This window comes from Pantherophis guttatus, chromosome 2 (assembly GCF_059756535.1).
Source record: "Pantherophis guttatus breed Tessera chromosome 2, ASM5975653v1, whole genome shotgun sequence".
Lineage (NCBI taxonomy): Eukaryota > Metazoa > Chordata > Lepidosauria > Squamata > Colubridae > Pantherophis > Pantherophis guttatus.
Window position 1 is genome coordinate 128,732,596 of NC_142064.1, and position 16,068 is coordinate 128,748,663.

Genomic DNA, 16,068 nt, shown 5'->3' on the forward strand with positions numbered 1-16,068 from the left:
TCCCTAAGTTCATTTAACATAAGTCATCAGCATTCTAAGAGTTCTTACTGACAAACCTTACAAAGTTCTATTTAACATGAAACTACTGTAGGAGGACATTCATGATCAGCTCTACTACTCCCCTCCATTTAATTCCAGGAAACAATAAATACCCTTGAATGCTGTACAGGTTGTCCTTGACTTACGGCCACAATTGAGCCCAACATTTATGTTGTTAATAGAGACATTTGTTAAGTGAGTTTTGCCCCATTTGATGCCCTTTCTTGCCACAGTTGTCAAGGGAAATCACTGCAGTTGATAAGTTAGTAACCCGGTTGTTAAGTGAATCTGGCTTCCCCATTGATTTTGCTTGCCAAAAGGTTGCAAAAGGTGATCCCATGATCTTGGGACACAGCAACAGTCATAGGTAAAGGTAAAGGTTCCCCTCGCACATATGTGCTAGTTGTTCCCGACACTAGGGGGCGGTGCTCATCTCCATTTCAAAGCCGAAGAGCCAGCACTGTCCAAAGACGTCTCCGTAGTCATGTGGCCGGCATGACTAAACACCAAAGGCGCAAGGAACGCTGTTACCTTCCCACCAAAGGTGGTCCCTATTTTTTCTATTTGCATTTTTTTATGTGCTTTTGAACTTCTAGGTTGGCAGAAACTGGGACGAGTAACGGGAGCTCATCCCGTTATGCAGCAGTAGGGATTCAAACTGCTGAACTCTGACCTTTTGATCAACAAGCTCAGCATCTTAGCCACTGAGCCACCGCCCTTGACAGTCATAAGTAGGAACCAATTGCCAAGCATCTGAATTTTGACCACATGATCATGGCAATGCTGCAAAGGTTGTCACTGTGAAAAGCAGTCATAAGTCACTTTTTTCAGTGCCATTGTAACTTTGAATGGTCACTAAATGAACTGTTGTAAGTTGAGGTCTATCTGTATTGCCTAATCTTCATAATAACCAGGCTAAGAGAAAACAAGAGAAGATAGAAGCACTGCAATAAGGAGTAGAGCACTGAGATGAAGCCTCTGTTGAATGAGGTCATATTACCCCAGAAACAGCAGATTTGGGTTTGGCAGTCCTTCTTGACCTCCAGCTAATGAGGAACATGTTTGCACAACTACGCCTAGTAGATCAATTGCAACCTTCTTGGAACCAGCTCGATTTGGCAACTATTATCCAAGTCTTGGGAAAAACCAAGAGAAGAATAACACACCGGTAGTTAGTGTTTCAGCTGTCTTGGACACCCCCCCCCTTTTTTTTTTTTTTTGTAGCTAAAACTGGGAGATTCTTGTGAGATGTAAAATTATTAAGAAAACCAGGAGGAACAGGAGTTCTGCCATTTTTCCAACATCAGAATGATGAAAAAGATAACTTTCAATTTTCACAGAACATGGTAACCCACGGCTAACAAGGCAGGGTTTTCTGTTTTTAACCAGTTGCTCCCATTGGATGTGTTTGCACAACACTAAGGTACACTAACCAATCATACTTAGGCTTAGATACTTAGATATTGGACTGTTTAATCCAACTCTACTTCCTTCTATAATAATTAGCTGTCACTTAATTCAGATTAAGAAAGTGAGATTTTGCTGTCCCTTCTTAACTTCTTGGCTAGAAGAGGCCCAAAGGATGTTCCTTTCTCAGATTTTCTTCTCTAAAATTAAATTTGCAATGAAAAGCATACTGGGGAAGGGTTCAATTGGTGTTCAGCTCCCTTGTTAAGAAATGGAATACTTGTACCTGAAGTGACAATTTCAGTAAAACATTTGCAACCTCCTTCTTCAAAAATGATGGTTCATCATTTCCTCATAAGTGGCTCGTCTTTCTTCCAGCTGCAGAGTCAGATCACATTTCTGTTTCCTTGCAGAGAACCAAGGGGGGGGGGGGAATCACATGCTCTGTATTACTGATCAGATCCTTGCTATATTCACTGATTGAAATGCAAGCAACAGTGAACAGATGCTGCGGCTTGGGTGTTGAGGCTAATTGTATCCTCTAGAGGGCAGCAGGTGCCATGTCTTGCACTGTTCGCTTCCAGATGTTGCCTGAACCACCCAAAGCATTCAAGCAAGAAAATGAATGGACGCATTATTTTCAGTAACAGACTGCCATGCCATCATGCTACTATAAGTCTGCTGCATTTGCCAAAAGTATCTCAACCTCACAACCATTAAAGATTAAGACAGCATTCTTCTCTTTCATATCAAATGATTGACAACTCCCCCCCCCAAACTTCAAACGCAGACTAATTTGCATCAGCCTAATTGGTGGTTGTTAAATGGATGAAGCTTCTGGTCTTTATACTTGGAAAGGTTTTGCCAACTTGACTTTTGTTCAGAAAACAGTGTTTTTTTTCTAATGATAATGCACGGCTATCGAAGCAGAACAATGAGAAAGAACAAGAGAAAGGAAATACACTTGTGACTGTTAATGGAGCCTACCCATTACGGTCACAAGTTGTGATCGCCGTAAAGCAGGTCATCCATGCGACCAATGCAATTTTACAACCTTTTTTTGTGTTGGTCGTTAAGCGAATGCTATGATCATAAAGCAAATGTTGCAGTCGTTAAGCAAATCCCATTGTTTGTTATGGGGTGTTTTTGCTGAGACCTGGAAGTAAATGCTGGTTTTCAGCAAAAATATCATAAATCACAGGCATATAATTTTGGGATGTTGCAAACGGCTGTAAACATGACCCGGTTGCTGTGTGCCTGAAATGCAGTCAAATGATTGCAGGGACGGGCAGCTGTAGAACTTTAGAACTGGATTATAAGAACCTTTAAGGGATATGTCATAACTTCAAACAGTTGCTAAGAAACCGTTCGTAAATTGAGGCTTCAAATTATGAATCTGGAGATGATTACTAAGAATCTTGTAGACTGCAGGACCAACTAATCTGTCTTAATGAAATACTGACTCTTCTCTTGGGGTAATGATCACCACACAGAAAGTCACATACTTTGATTATGGGAAGCAAGCAGTGATGGATTAGAAAAGCAATTATTCTTGGCAAGATTGAGAGAGGCAAAAGAATAGGAGCTAATGGATAAAATATGTGGTTGGATTAAGGAGATCGTTAGAATATTCTTGGAAGAGCTGTGGATTATCACCCAGGTTAGGTTGAAACAGTTACTGGGGACCAAGTATGACTCAATGCCCTCTAATTAGTCTTCATACCAAAGCAGAAAGTAGGTTAAAGAAAAACCCGCACTTAGAATTACTGCTAGACACAATGCTAGCTTATGAGCTGAGGTATGCTTAACCCAGCTCAAGAGGTCCAAAATCCCTACCTATCGAAACAAATGTCTGTTCAGATATCTCTAGGATTTCTTACTAGCGTTTTTTCTATAGAAACAGGAGATGCCAAGAGAAACCAGGATCAAAAGGGAATCAACACTGTAGATAGGATTTGTAGATCAAAAACTCATGATAGTCAGAAAACTGCATTCTCCATTAAAGAACTGATTCTAGCAATTGTAACATGGGACAATCCAAAAGAAATATGTCCCAATATGTAATTACTATATTGTCGTGCTATAAAGTTCTGATGATCAGAAATATGTGTAACTTAAACCCATTCAAATTAGATAAACTTCTGTTTTTCAGAATAGAGATGGTCTTCAGGTTACACACCGGAGAAGGAATATTAAAAATGAACTAGATAGATTTATAGAAATTATGGTGGGACTCTATTAACATAAGCAGGGATGGCTCAGGCATATACGTAAATTAGGCAATCTTCTAGGACACTAAAATGAGTAGGGCACCATATTTCATGTGTATGTGTATGTGTTTAAAAGGTTACACAAACAAGAAAGAAAGAAAGAAAGAAAGAAAGAAAGAAAGAAAGAAAGAAAGAAAGAAAGAAAGAAAGAAAGAAAGAAAGAAAGGTAGAAATAGAAAAAAGTTAAAGGAAAGTAAAAAAGAAACAAAAAAGTATAGCTTCTGATATTCTTCACAGCAGTTACAAATAAAAATATATTTTGACTTCTCTCTCTTCCTAAGGTTATATCAAATTACTTTTATTTCTATAATTTATCCTATCTAATCATCAAAGTTATAAGTCACAATTTCATTTTTTTAATTTTTATGCAAAAGATCCACACGAGGTTTCTAGCCAGCAATAAATGTAGATAATACTTTTTCTCTCATCAAAGAAGTTTATCCATTTCAGCAAAATCTGTCAATTTTAGCAACAATTCGTCCATAGAGGACACTGTCGAATATTTCCCTTTCTGTGCATACAGTACAGTAATCTTGCTACTGTCATAATATATTAAAATCTTCCATGACTTTTTTCTAATTGTTTATCCATTAATCCTAATAAAGTCTAAAGGAAAAGTTCCAGCTTCAATTGAATATGGATCTTTAAAAGCCTCTGTAGCAAAGTCTGTTTGGGTTAACTTTTTTACACTAAGCATAATAAAATGTCCCTTCAAGTTCACATTTCCAACATACATTTGATGTGCCTTTACAGGTGGTTCTCGATTTACAACTGTAATTGAGACTGTACTTATGGTTATAAGCAGTGGTGGGATTCAAGTAATTTAACAACCGGTTCTCTGCCCAATGATTTCTTCCAAAAACCAGTTTGCCAAACTACTCAGAAAGTTAACAACCGGTTCTCCTGAAGTGGTGCGAACTGGCTGAGTCCCACTACTGGTTATAAGTTAGGTGGATCATTACATGATCAATTTTACAAGTTTTGCAGCAGTCGTTAAGCGTATCTGTGGCCACCCTCAGCCCACATTTACCTTTAAAGATTTGGAATTCAGGGCAACAAATTCCATAGTACATGGGATATACCAGCTGTTGCTTGCTACTCTAGGGGTCTGTGCTGAACAGAAAATTGGTTTACAAAAATTAGCTTGTGATTTTTTTTCTAAGCATGAAGATGAACTTTTCCATCTGTGAATGGTTGCAGATCGCACAGCACGCTATCTCTCCTTAACTTTGGAATAGGTGATCAATATAAATAGAGATCCAGAAAAGTCCCACAGAATTATTTTGGAGCTGTGGAGTTATCTACTGTAAATCTGATAAGAGGGAGGGAGGGAGAAAGAGAGGGATGGAGGTAGAGTTGGATGGAGGCTATCTCTCTCCCTCTTTATGATTCTGCTGGCAAATTTATTTGGCTAACAATATCAGCACAGATGGTGGATACACTTGTTGTCTGGACCGACGATATTCCGAATGCTGACTCAGCACATTGCTGGTCACCTGCAGACCATGAGAGTCAATGGAGAAAATAAGCATCTGCTAGCGCTCAGCCTACAATCCGGTTGTTTCTGGGAAAGCCTGCTAGCTCCAATTTCTCATCTGTTAAGAGGCAGAACATGCGGTTCAAGGAAAGGATGCTGCAAGCAGCGAAAACCACCCACAGGCAATGGCAGATGTGATGACATAAGTGAGCTCAGTGCTGGGTGTGGCTCCCGGATTGCACAGGGACCTGCTGGGCATAGATCCAGATTCTCTCTCTCTCTCTCTCTCCCTCCCTCCCTCTTTCTCCCTCCCTCCCTCCCTCCTCTCTCTCTTCTTTCTATGCTAAGAGAAGATACCCAATTCTGAATACATGGACTTGAGGTAAAGGAGGAAAAAGTTCATCTGCCTCTATATTATGAATCTAAACCTGTATTCTTATTAAAACAATTTTGAGGCATGCATTATTAGGAAGGACAGTGGTGTTAGTTCCTGCTGTCCTTCAGATATTGTTTTTAGTTATTCATAACCACCCCAGACAGCCTGACAAATATTCACAAATCTCTTTTATTGGGCTTCTTTATGGAGAAAAGCAGGAATGAAATCCAGCAGGTTCTAACAGGTTCTGGAGAACCGGTAGCGGAAATTTTGAGTAGTTCGGAAAACCAGCAAATACCACCTCTGGCTGGCCCCAGAGTGGGGTGGGAATGGAGATTTTACAGTATCCTTCCCCTGCCATGCCCACCAAGCCACACCCACAGAACCGATAGGGAAAAATTTTGGATTTCACCCCTGGAGAAAAAGGGGTTTCATTGGGTCTCCCATCTTTATATGACTCCCACCTTTATATATATTAAGATGGTCTCCATCTTCAGTGAAACAGAAGTCCAATTATCCTGTTCTACCATGTAGAGAAATACGCTGAAGATAATGAGAAACAAAATCAAATGATCTTTAAGTGCTTTATCTCATGGCCTGATATTCATCCAGTTTTTTTGTGGGATGGGGACTTCATTCCTCTTCGCTAGCATATTTAGCTCCAGGAGATATGGAGTTCCAAATTCTACCAAATTTTAGCAGAAATCCTCCTTTTCATAGAGGTATAGCCCCCCCCTCCCCCGGTCAAAATTACAGAGTGGTTAGTTGTTGCTCATCAGCCTAACTTGCCTTTGTGGATGTTATAGAAGGATAAAATGTTGGGAAACTGGGCATACCGCCTTGAACTCATAGGTGAGAACCGGGATGTAAATAATAATCACATATCTATATTCATAAGGGATATTTTCTGCTTACGAAAGATGAGAGAAAATTAGGGAATGATAGTCATCTCCTTCATGCCTGAGCTTCTTAGTGATACGAATGATCATTGCTGGATATAACATATCAGATTTTTTAAAAAACAACAATTTAGGATGTAATCAACTAAGCTGGCAAATGAAATGGATCAATAAATAGGAGAAAGAGGAGTCTGTATTTTATATGGCAAGAAATAACCACGAAAACCAAAACAAGAGTCAGGGGAGTGAGATATTTTCATATGAAGAGCAAGTAGGAAGTCTGTAGGTGGTTGAAATACATGAAAATATGTTTCATATATTTTAACCAACTACAGATCTTTACTTGATGTTCTTTATGTTAAAATATACTTTTAAAATGTAATCATAATATATTTTATGTTAAAATATATGAAACATAAGTCATTTAATTGACAGCTTCCAATTTTATAAAGAACAAACCATTAAAGTTTACAAACACCACTTATACATGTAATTCTTTTATTTGCATTCTGGATGCTATGTTAAGCCAATCTTATTTCCAGTGCTACTGTTACATAGAAGAGAATCTGGAAGAAGTTATTTCCAGGAGTTCTTAGCTGTCTTATGCTAAGTTCCCAATCATGTCCTTCCATTATTGTACTTTTTTGGAAGGGGAATAGTGAACAACTGGAATACCTGAAAGAACAGGTTAGGGATACATTGCCATGGGGAAAAGTTATCTATGTACTCCCTAGAAGTTGAAAATGATTTGATCGCACATAATCAATCACTGGAGTGGACTGGTATTTCAGTGTCTCTACTTGTACTATCCACCCCCTTTAAAATTCATATCTCAGTAGGCTGGTTAATCTGAAAAATTAACATGTAGCAATAAATACAAAGCATCAAAATAAAAGCAGAGCAATTGAAAAACACACTAAAATAGGTTGGAAACAGTGCTTTGAAATTTAAAAGGATACATACATACATACACACACACACATACACATACACAAATACATATACATATACATTATTCAAGGCAAAGTTAAAATACAAAATGCAAAACTCTAAAAAACTCCAAACAAAGGCAAAAAAAACCCAACACAAAAGAATCAAAACATTTAAAAAAAAGGTGCATGAAACCCCCTCCCCCAACACCTAAGCATATATTATCCCTCCTAATTGAATACTGATTAACTTACCTAAAAGGTCTATTTTGGGCATCAAATAAACCATTGGTTCCAGAATGACAACTGAAAAGACTTTGTTGTGGTTTTCTATCTTCCAAAGAAGAAGGGTGAGGTGGAGACTCTGATGAAAATCTGAATAACAGATATGTCAGTGATAGAGAGCTGGTTCTCAGGGTGATCTGGTTATAGACTATTTAGAATGTTTAAAGGTTAAAATTGTGTTTGGAAACCTTGCAATGGGATATGAACTGACAACAGATAATGGAATACTGTTTAGAGCAGAAATGTATAACCTTGAGATCCCAAGGCTATGTCTGAGTCCCAAAAGATGTGGATATATTCCTTAGAAAGTTTTTTAAAATGCTACAAGATTTTATTTTTCTGTATGGCAAAAGGAAAGAAAACCAGCAGTGTCCCATAGTGACTACAGCTTTGAATTAAGAACAGGTAGGCTCAGGTTTATATCTCTATTCTTGTGTTTGATCTATAAAGATGTGTGCGTGGTGTGTGTGTAGGGATTGTCCATCTATTTATATGTCTGTATGTCTGTATGTCTGTATGGATATCTATCTCCATTCATCTGTAGGCCTCAATGGCAACAGTTTCTCTAACCAGCCACTACAACACCAAAATGGCAACACAATGGCTCATTACGTCATAATGTAAATGATGTTTAAATCATGAAATTGTGATGTCTCTCCCTTGTATACATATAAGCCAATGACTCTCACATCACCATTTGCCACATAGCATTATTGCCATGAGGATTTAATGAAAAGTCACACTGGGCACATTGTCTTCAGCATCTGATAAGAAAGGTGAGATATACATGAAAATAACAAGAAAATTAGATTCATAAATACATGCATTTTAATTACATATAAATCAAAGGTAGTTTTAATTCTGTTAGCAAATAAAACTCTGAAACAGCTACAACGACTCATAGTCCAGATACAGTCCTCTGCATGGAAGAAGTTGGATACCTCTAGATTAAGGTTCAAGTAAATACGGGGAGACTGAGATTCAGATTCCTGTTAACTATGGAGCTCACTTGGGATGGCTTTGGCTCAGTTTGTTTGTTTGCTTGTTTGTTTGTTTGTTTGTTGAGTACGTATTAGATAATATATATAAGTATAAGCATGAATTTGATGAGAATGAGAAATGAGAATGAGAAATGAGAAGTTGCTACTTCTCAGCCTAGTCTACTTTATGATTGTTGTGACAACAAAATGGACACGGAAAGAACTGTCCAGCTGGAGAAAAAGTGGCATATAGATGTAATCAATGGATAGTGCTTGTTTTAAAATGGGTGAGATGTGTATCATAAACCAGGATTCATTTAGTAATCCAGCCACTTTCATTTTGTATTAGCTTTCATTCCTGAATTGTTCTTAGAAATGGCATATAAAGGCAATAGATTGGATTTATCCCAATATGAATGAAGGAGCTGAATTATCCCTTTCAGGGAAGGGTTGCATGGGAGACTCCAGTCTGTTTTGCCAGCACACCAAAATTACCTATACAATTCTTGAGAAGTAATACAATCCTGTTCAAATAAACCAACCCGCTCTTAAGTATACAGATGAACTACTGTACCCAATACAGTGCTTCCATTTTATCACAGAAGCGAGGTTTAATGGTCTCCCTGATCAAGATCAGCTCTATCCCTGTCCACTGCGAGAATCAGTGTCCATGTCCTCAATTGCTCCTTTTATATCTATGGAGATTCTCTATCATCCAGGTCATGGTTGTCCCAAAGATGCTTTTTTCAAGTGGCAACTGGACTTTCTGGTTTTCCTTTGAAGAGGTTTCTCTTCTCATCTAAGAAGCTTCTTCAGCTCTGACTGGATGGTGGGGAAGACTGAAGAAGCTTCTTGGATGAAAAGCGAAATATCTTCAAAGAAAAAACTGAAAGTCCAATTGCCTCTTGAACAAAGCACCTTTGGGTGCTTCTTTTATACTTTCTGGTGCAAGGACTTAATTGTATCTTTATTAATCAACTGCCATGGGAATTCAGAAGATTGTTTTCTTCTTCCTCCTCCATTTTGGATGCTGTAAAAAAAGTCACACTGAAAACATCAAATGTCTTGCTGTATTTTGACTCCCAGGAAATGGGCTAGGCAAGAGGGTCTAAGCATTTTAAAATAAGCATTTTAGGGTGTTCATTTGAAACCTCTAAAGGCATTTTGGCTTTATATGTTTCCTGGTCACTGATAATAAATAAACTTTCATTTTATTGGACTGAATTGTAACTTATTGGCCCATGCCCTATATGAGATGTTGAATGAGGGAGCCTATCTCACAACCTCCATTTTGGATGCTGTAAAAAAAGTCACACTGAAAACATCACGTCTTGCTGTATTTTGACTCCCAGGAAATGGGCTAGGCAAGAGGGTCGGCCATTGTGCTTTGGGTGCCCAAATATTTACCAATTATATGGCAGAGGGTATTTATTGCCCTACCTCAGTCACTGAAATACATTTTGTTCTTCCCTCTGGTGTTTCTTCAGAAATGAGCTCTGTGCCCCTCTCCCTCCCCCCCCCCCCAGCAATGAATGGAAGATTTATTTTTATGCCAACTTTCTCCTTCTGAGGAAATGGGCATGGATATGAGCTTTCATTTGGGAGGGGACTTGGCAAAGGGATGTCCCAATATTTTTCTGAAAAAGTTTCGGGGACGTTTCCTAAAATACAGTTTTTGATTTGAGCCAAGTCAACCTTTTCTTCCTATTTGGGTCCTCCATTAGAGAAAGACTTGTGGGTGGGAGTGGGGAGAATGAGATAGACTCCTTTGAGAAACATGTATAGTAGTTTGCATCCGCGTATGTCACATATCACACATGCCCATGTCGGCGTGTGTACTGCATGAATCGCCAAAACTCCAGGCCAGGTTTTCCAGAGCGCTCTGGCACCGGAGGCAGCATGCTGTGAGAACTAAGCCGGAGAGGGGCTCCTTCATCTAAAACCTCACACAGGGCTCAGCTTACTCTTCTCCTGCTGCTAGAGATCCCCACCTTAAGGAAAAGACAGCCAACAACTTAGAAACTGTCCCAAAAAAACCACCCCTCTTCTTTTAACAGCTTGAAAGTTCCAAGGGGCGGGAACGGGGGGGGGGGGGAGGCGCGAAGTAAAACAAAACAAAACAAAACTGTCTTTCCATCCCATCTCATCCCATCCCATTCCCGCCAGCGAGTTTCCCCGGTCCCAGCAGAGCCCTCCCTTCAAAAGACAGCAAGCGCAGACGCTGCGGCTGATTGGCTCCATGTGCGAAAGCTCAAGAAAGCATCGGGAAAGTTTTGAAAGAAAATCAAAACTTCCTGCTTCAAGGTGGTCCCGGGTTGCAGGCTGGAGAATCGAATATTTATAACGCGTGCTGCTTATGCCTTGGGTGTGCAGGCATGGAAAGCGGCACCCCCCGATCGCCTTTTTAACGGCTTTCAACAGACTCCGGTTTTTGGATTTTATTTTTTAACAGAGGCGAAAGAAGTGGAAGCCCAAGATGTGGAAAGTTTGGGGAATTTGGAGAAAGGTTAGAGCGCTCTCGATTTAGCTGCTGGGAGAGTTGTGGTTTGTTTTTGTTTTTTGTTTTTATCTTTTAAAAAAAGCGCTTCCCCCTTCCAGCCTTTGGATGTTGTGTTTTTTGGGGGGAAAGAAAGTTTATGGGAAGTTTAAAATTTCGGAACCGGGGCCAAATCTTAGGAGTGGATCGCCAGCGAACCTCAATAAAGAATACGAGGATCTCTAATGCCCGTCCAAACATTCCGCCTCACCCTTTGGAAAGGTAAGGTTTGCGTGTGCGTGTAACTCGCAACTGATCATGGCAAATCTTTTTGAAGTTAAAAAAAAAAAAAGCCTCGCCTTGGAGGCATCTTTGACAACCTGCAGGTTCGAATGGTTGTAGCGTTGATGACTCCAAGGGGAAAAAAAATGCGGGGAAGGAAAGTGGGTTTTTTATTTATTTATTATTTTATTTTTATTTTTTATTTTTTTGAGCGAGAAAGGAGTCATCTCAAGGAACTCTAGAAAACAAGCCAAAAGGAGTCCCGGACGGTGGTTTGGCTCTCGGTTCAACAACGCTCCATTTAGAGCAACGCGATAACTTTTTAGCTTGGACGTTTCCTCTGTTTGGTGCCTGAAATTGGGAATTCTTAATGTTCTCTTTGTCAAGCGAAAACAAAATGTGTCAGATCGTTTCTCCATCTGTTTTATGGGGGGAGGGGGATGGAGGAAAGGAGTCGTTTGAATTAAACAGTGCAAAAAAAAAAAAAGATTCTTGGAAGCATTTAAGACCCAATTAAAAAAAGGGATGGAAGCTGCAACAAAACCCATCACCCATTGGTTTGCAAAAATGACAGATTGGTAGCAAGATAAATCCCAAATAGAGCCTGGTTTCCACTTTGTAATTTGGTTTGCTTTCCACATCTCAGTGGCTGGAGTGAAGTCCGTAAGACTGGGCACTTGGGAAACTTCAAGTCTTATCTATCTCTATATGAAGAGCAATGGCATTTTTCTTTAACAAAACTTTTTTTTTCCCATGCAAGCTGGTCAAACTTCAAAAACTTGGTGTGGGGCGAAACTGATGGATTCTGTAGTTGAAATTAAATTATTAGAACCAGGATAAATTTCAGCTGGGTAAATCAGGTCTTAAAATATACAGTTTTACAGTTGTTAATTTTGGCCTCCTTTCACACTTGTTTTTAGATCACATCTTTGGGGATTGATTGGGAGGGAGGGGGAGGACATAATTGTTGGAACACAAACAAAAGAGTCCAAAAACCTATTTTTCAAGCTGCCCAGATATCGTTTAAAGTCCTTTTCATTCCACAATTTGGGTTTGATAATTTGAATATTAACACTTACCCTTTTTCCTTTATAACTGTCTTTCTTTCACTTTTACTGACCACATTCACAAGTGTCTCATTCTGGAATAAATGGGATTCATGAGGTATGTTATCACAGCAACTGGTTACAACTTTTTAATGCTCAGGTGTCCTGATTAAGGGAAATTACTTTAGTAGCAAAGGCTCCACATTGCAAAGGGCTTTTCCAAGCCCTCACAAAATTGGACTTTCTGAGGCACTTTAGAAAAAGCTGCGATACCTACATTTGTTTAAATGTCTAGCATAGATATTAATGTAGTTTATGAAAATGTTCTTAATGCTGGGTGAGCTTTCATACCCACCCACCCCAGTTTTAAAAGCTATTCTGTTCATTTAGCAAAAAGAAAGAAAGAGAAAAGGAATCCCTTAGCTGACTCATCTCCAACATTTAGTGACACCACAGAGAAAAGAGAAACAAAGCCCTCCATGACAGGCTTGGAAAAATAATTAAGAATCCATTTCCCCTGTCTACTGGAATTGGCTGCTGGAGTGACCTGTGTGGACTTGTTGAACTGCTAAAGGGGATACGGTTGCTGGGGATGCCTCTTGACTGCAGCTCACATTAACAACAATCTGCTGTGAGTGATGGATTGGGGATGGGGGGGGCAATGAAAAGGATGAGATGGAATTTGGAGCACTGAGAAATAAATCTTGTGGGAAGTTCTGCTGGAATAAAAAAAAGAGCTCACTCTGTCCACTCAGGGTTTTGTAAGAGACTTGCTGGTTCCAGTGTTTTGGACACACAAGGAGAGAAAGCTGAGATCAGAGTGAATTTGTTGCTTGCAGATTGTTAGAGGAAGGCCATGGGTGAACATCTGGCTGAAGTCCTAGGACAACTTATGACTTAGTTAATGCTGCTTCCAGGGTCTAATCATGCTCTGAAAGTGCATCTGTGCTTCTAAAACTGTTGGTGTGATAGACAGACATCCCGAGGGATCCAGGATAGCCCAAATCTGCTGTGTGTGAGCCCTACCAAATTTTAATTGGTTGGTGGTAAAAGATTTTGCTTATAAGTCCTATGGGAAAGGAGTCTCTGCCTTTTTGACACATGCTACAGTATTGCTGTCCACGTTGCTTCTGGAAATACAGAGTCCTACTTACCTTCTACATCTTGAATAAGTCCCCAGTTGATGTCTTATTGTAATCTAAAATCATAAATTCTGGCATGACTACTGAATTATATATTCAAAATAATAGAGTGTAAGAGAACCTGATAGTCCTCAGCCGAGGTTGTTTTATTCCCAGGGTAGTGTTGTGCACCCATCATATAGGCCTGAAGTTCGGCAGGGCTCTCTACTCTCCCAGCCTATCGAAAAACACTGAAGACTTGGCTTTTCCCCCCAAGTGTTGGGATAGGATGAGGTGTCTGCATGTCAGAAGCTTAACTTGGTGCCAGGTTTTTGTTTTTAATGTTTATGGTATTAATAGTTTTAATACAGTTGTTGTTTTCTGATTGACATTGTTTTAATTCTTGATTGGAAGCCACCCAGTTTGGTATAAGATGAAGGTTTTAAATAAATGAAATAGTTTAAAAAAAAAATCCTTGGTATTATTTGACCACCCAGATGGCAGATAATTGAAAAAGAAAATTTTAAAGCAGAAAACCAGTAGCAGTAGCATTAAATGGAAATACCTTTCTAGTGTTTAGGTGTTTCTTTTGGAGAAGCAAAAAATAGATTAATCTGGCATTGCAAAATATGGACAGTTACAGTAGACACTTTTTTTTTCCTGTTAAAAAAAAAGCTTCAATAAAAACCCTATACCTCTGCTGAGTTTACCTTGCAAAGCACACTGAAGTCAGTGAGATATAGAGGTAGGTCTTCCGTGTTTTCAATTGTGTGTACTACAACGTTGCCCATGCTTATTTACCAATAGAAATTTTGATCAGGAACTTATAGGCTGGACTTTAGAGAATCGGATCGAATCTTTCTTAATTTTTGTGTCACTGCATATTTTTCTGCCTTGCTACTTGGTTGGGCTATTACCTTTATTACTTTTGCTAGCTTCATTCCATGGTTATTTCATCAGTGGTAGAACAGATATATGTCTACAATAGCACCAAGGCTGCAACTTACAGTAATTATTGAAATATAATGTGACTGTAGTAGTACTATTGCTGATGGGTAAAATAGAGGACTTCTGTTAGGATCAGGGTCTAGGTCAGTGATTCCCAAAGTGGGGCCCATGCCCCACAGGCGGGCAATTTGATTTTTAATGGGGGCAATTTGGAATCTTGTTTAAACCAAGTTAATGGCCTTTTAGGCTTCCTCTGCACGAGTAGGAGTTCACTTTTTGAATAGTAAGAATTATATGTCTGGGGGGGAGGGGGGAGGGCCAAAAAAAGGTTGGGAACTACTGGTCTAAGTTGTAATATTTATCAATTTTGCATCTATTCAAAAGTTTGTTGTGTGAATTTTGGGCACAATCCTGCAATAGTTTTAAAAGGCAAGAAAAGGTGCATTTGTCTGTGTACAAAACATTTACCAACACACTAATTTTATGCACATAATTCCATTATGTAAACATTTTACTGTTTTTTTTAGCCAAGGACTGCTAGGCAGAATTTTAAAAAATGAAAAAAAAAATGAAAAATAACTATTTCAATCTGCATGAAAACTTGGAAGTGCAAATTAGCTTAGTTGACTTTAAGTTGGGCACCAAGAAAAAGAATTCTAACATCTTTAGTTGTGGCTACATATTCTTATATACAAAGCTGGAAAAAAAATATTTCCAACATACTGAAGCCAATCCCCACTTGGAATGTAGTTACTCTGTAGAAACTAGCAAATCTGTGGATATTTAGATCTAGGCCACACAAGATTTGTAAAAATATATTCCTCTAATTTTCAGTCTCCTAAATCATGAGATTGCTCTACATCCAATACAATTCTTCATATTCACTTTGTTGTTTTTTCTGCAACTGAAATTTAGATTGTAAGTTTTTTGTTCAGGGCCTGGTATTTTGCTGTCAGTTTTGGAGAAGTATGAACCTGCACATAGCTTCAGTTTCCTACAGGAATAATACTCTTGAAATAAGTATAGGTAGTCCTCGATTTACAACACTTCATTTGGTGATCGTTTGAAATTACAACGGCACTAAAAAAAGCGACATGACCGTTTTTCACACTTATGGCCATTGCAACATCCCCATGATCAAAATTTGGATGCTTGGCAACTGACTCATATTTATGACAGTTGAAGTGTCCTGGGGTCAATTTTGTAGCCTTCTGCCAAGCAAAGTCAATGGGGAAGCCAGATTCACTTAACAACCATGTTATTGATTTAACAACTGCAGTGATTCACTTAACAAATGTGGCAAGAATGGTCGTAAAAATGGGGCAAAATTCACTTAACCAGTGTCTTGCTTAGCAACCGAAATTTGGCCTCAATTGTGGTTCGTGAGTCGAAAACTGCTATGGCAGTTTTTATGATCCTTTTTAGCTGTCTTTCCCAACCTTCCCTCTTTCCTTGCTTTCTCTGTTGTAGCTTTCTTAGTCATGTTGCCTTTGAACAGTTGCCTCTCTCCACCTGGCATTTTGCATTTTGAAA

At 39.0% G+C, this 16,068-nt stretch overlaps 1 protein-coding gene across 7 annotated transcripts in view; it reads left to right on the forward strand.

The window, feature by feature from the left end:
• Positions 1-8,381: 8,381 nt before the first annotated feature.
• The window catches only part of GLI1 (GLI family zinc finger 1), a 142,549-nt gene continuing 134,862 nt past the window's right edge, over positions 8,382-16,068 (forward strand). For 4 of the 7 annotated variants that reach the window (XM_060688988.2, XM_034419238.3, XM_034419239.3 and 1 more), the window contains exon 1: positions 10,450-11,420. The gene's annotated coding sequence lies outside the window, so the exon portion shown is untranslated. Of the gene's footprint in view, positions 8,459-10,449; positions 11,421-16,068 lie in introns of those variants that run through there. The other 3 variants (XM_034419237.3, XM_087886695.1, XM_087886693.1) reach the window with 2 other exon arrangements.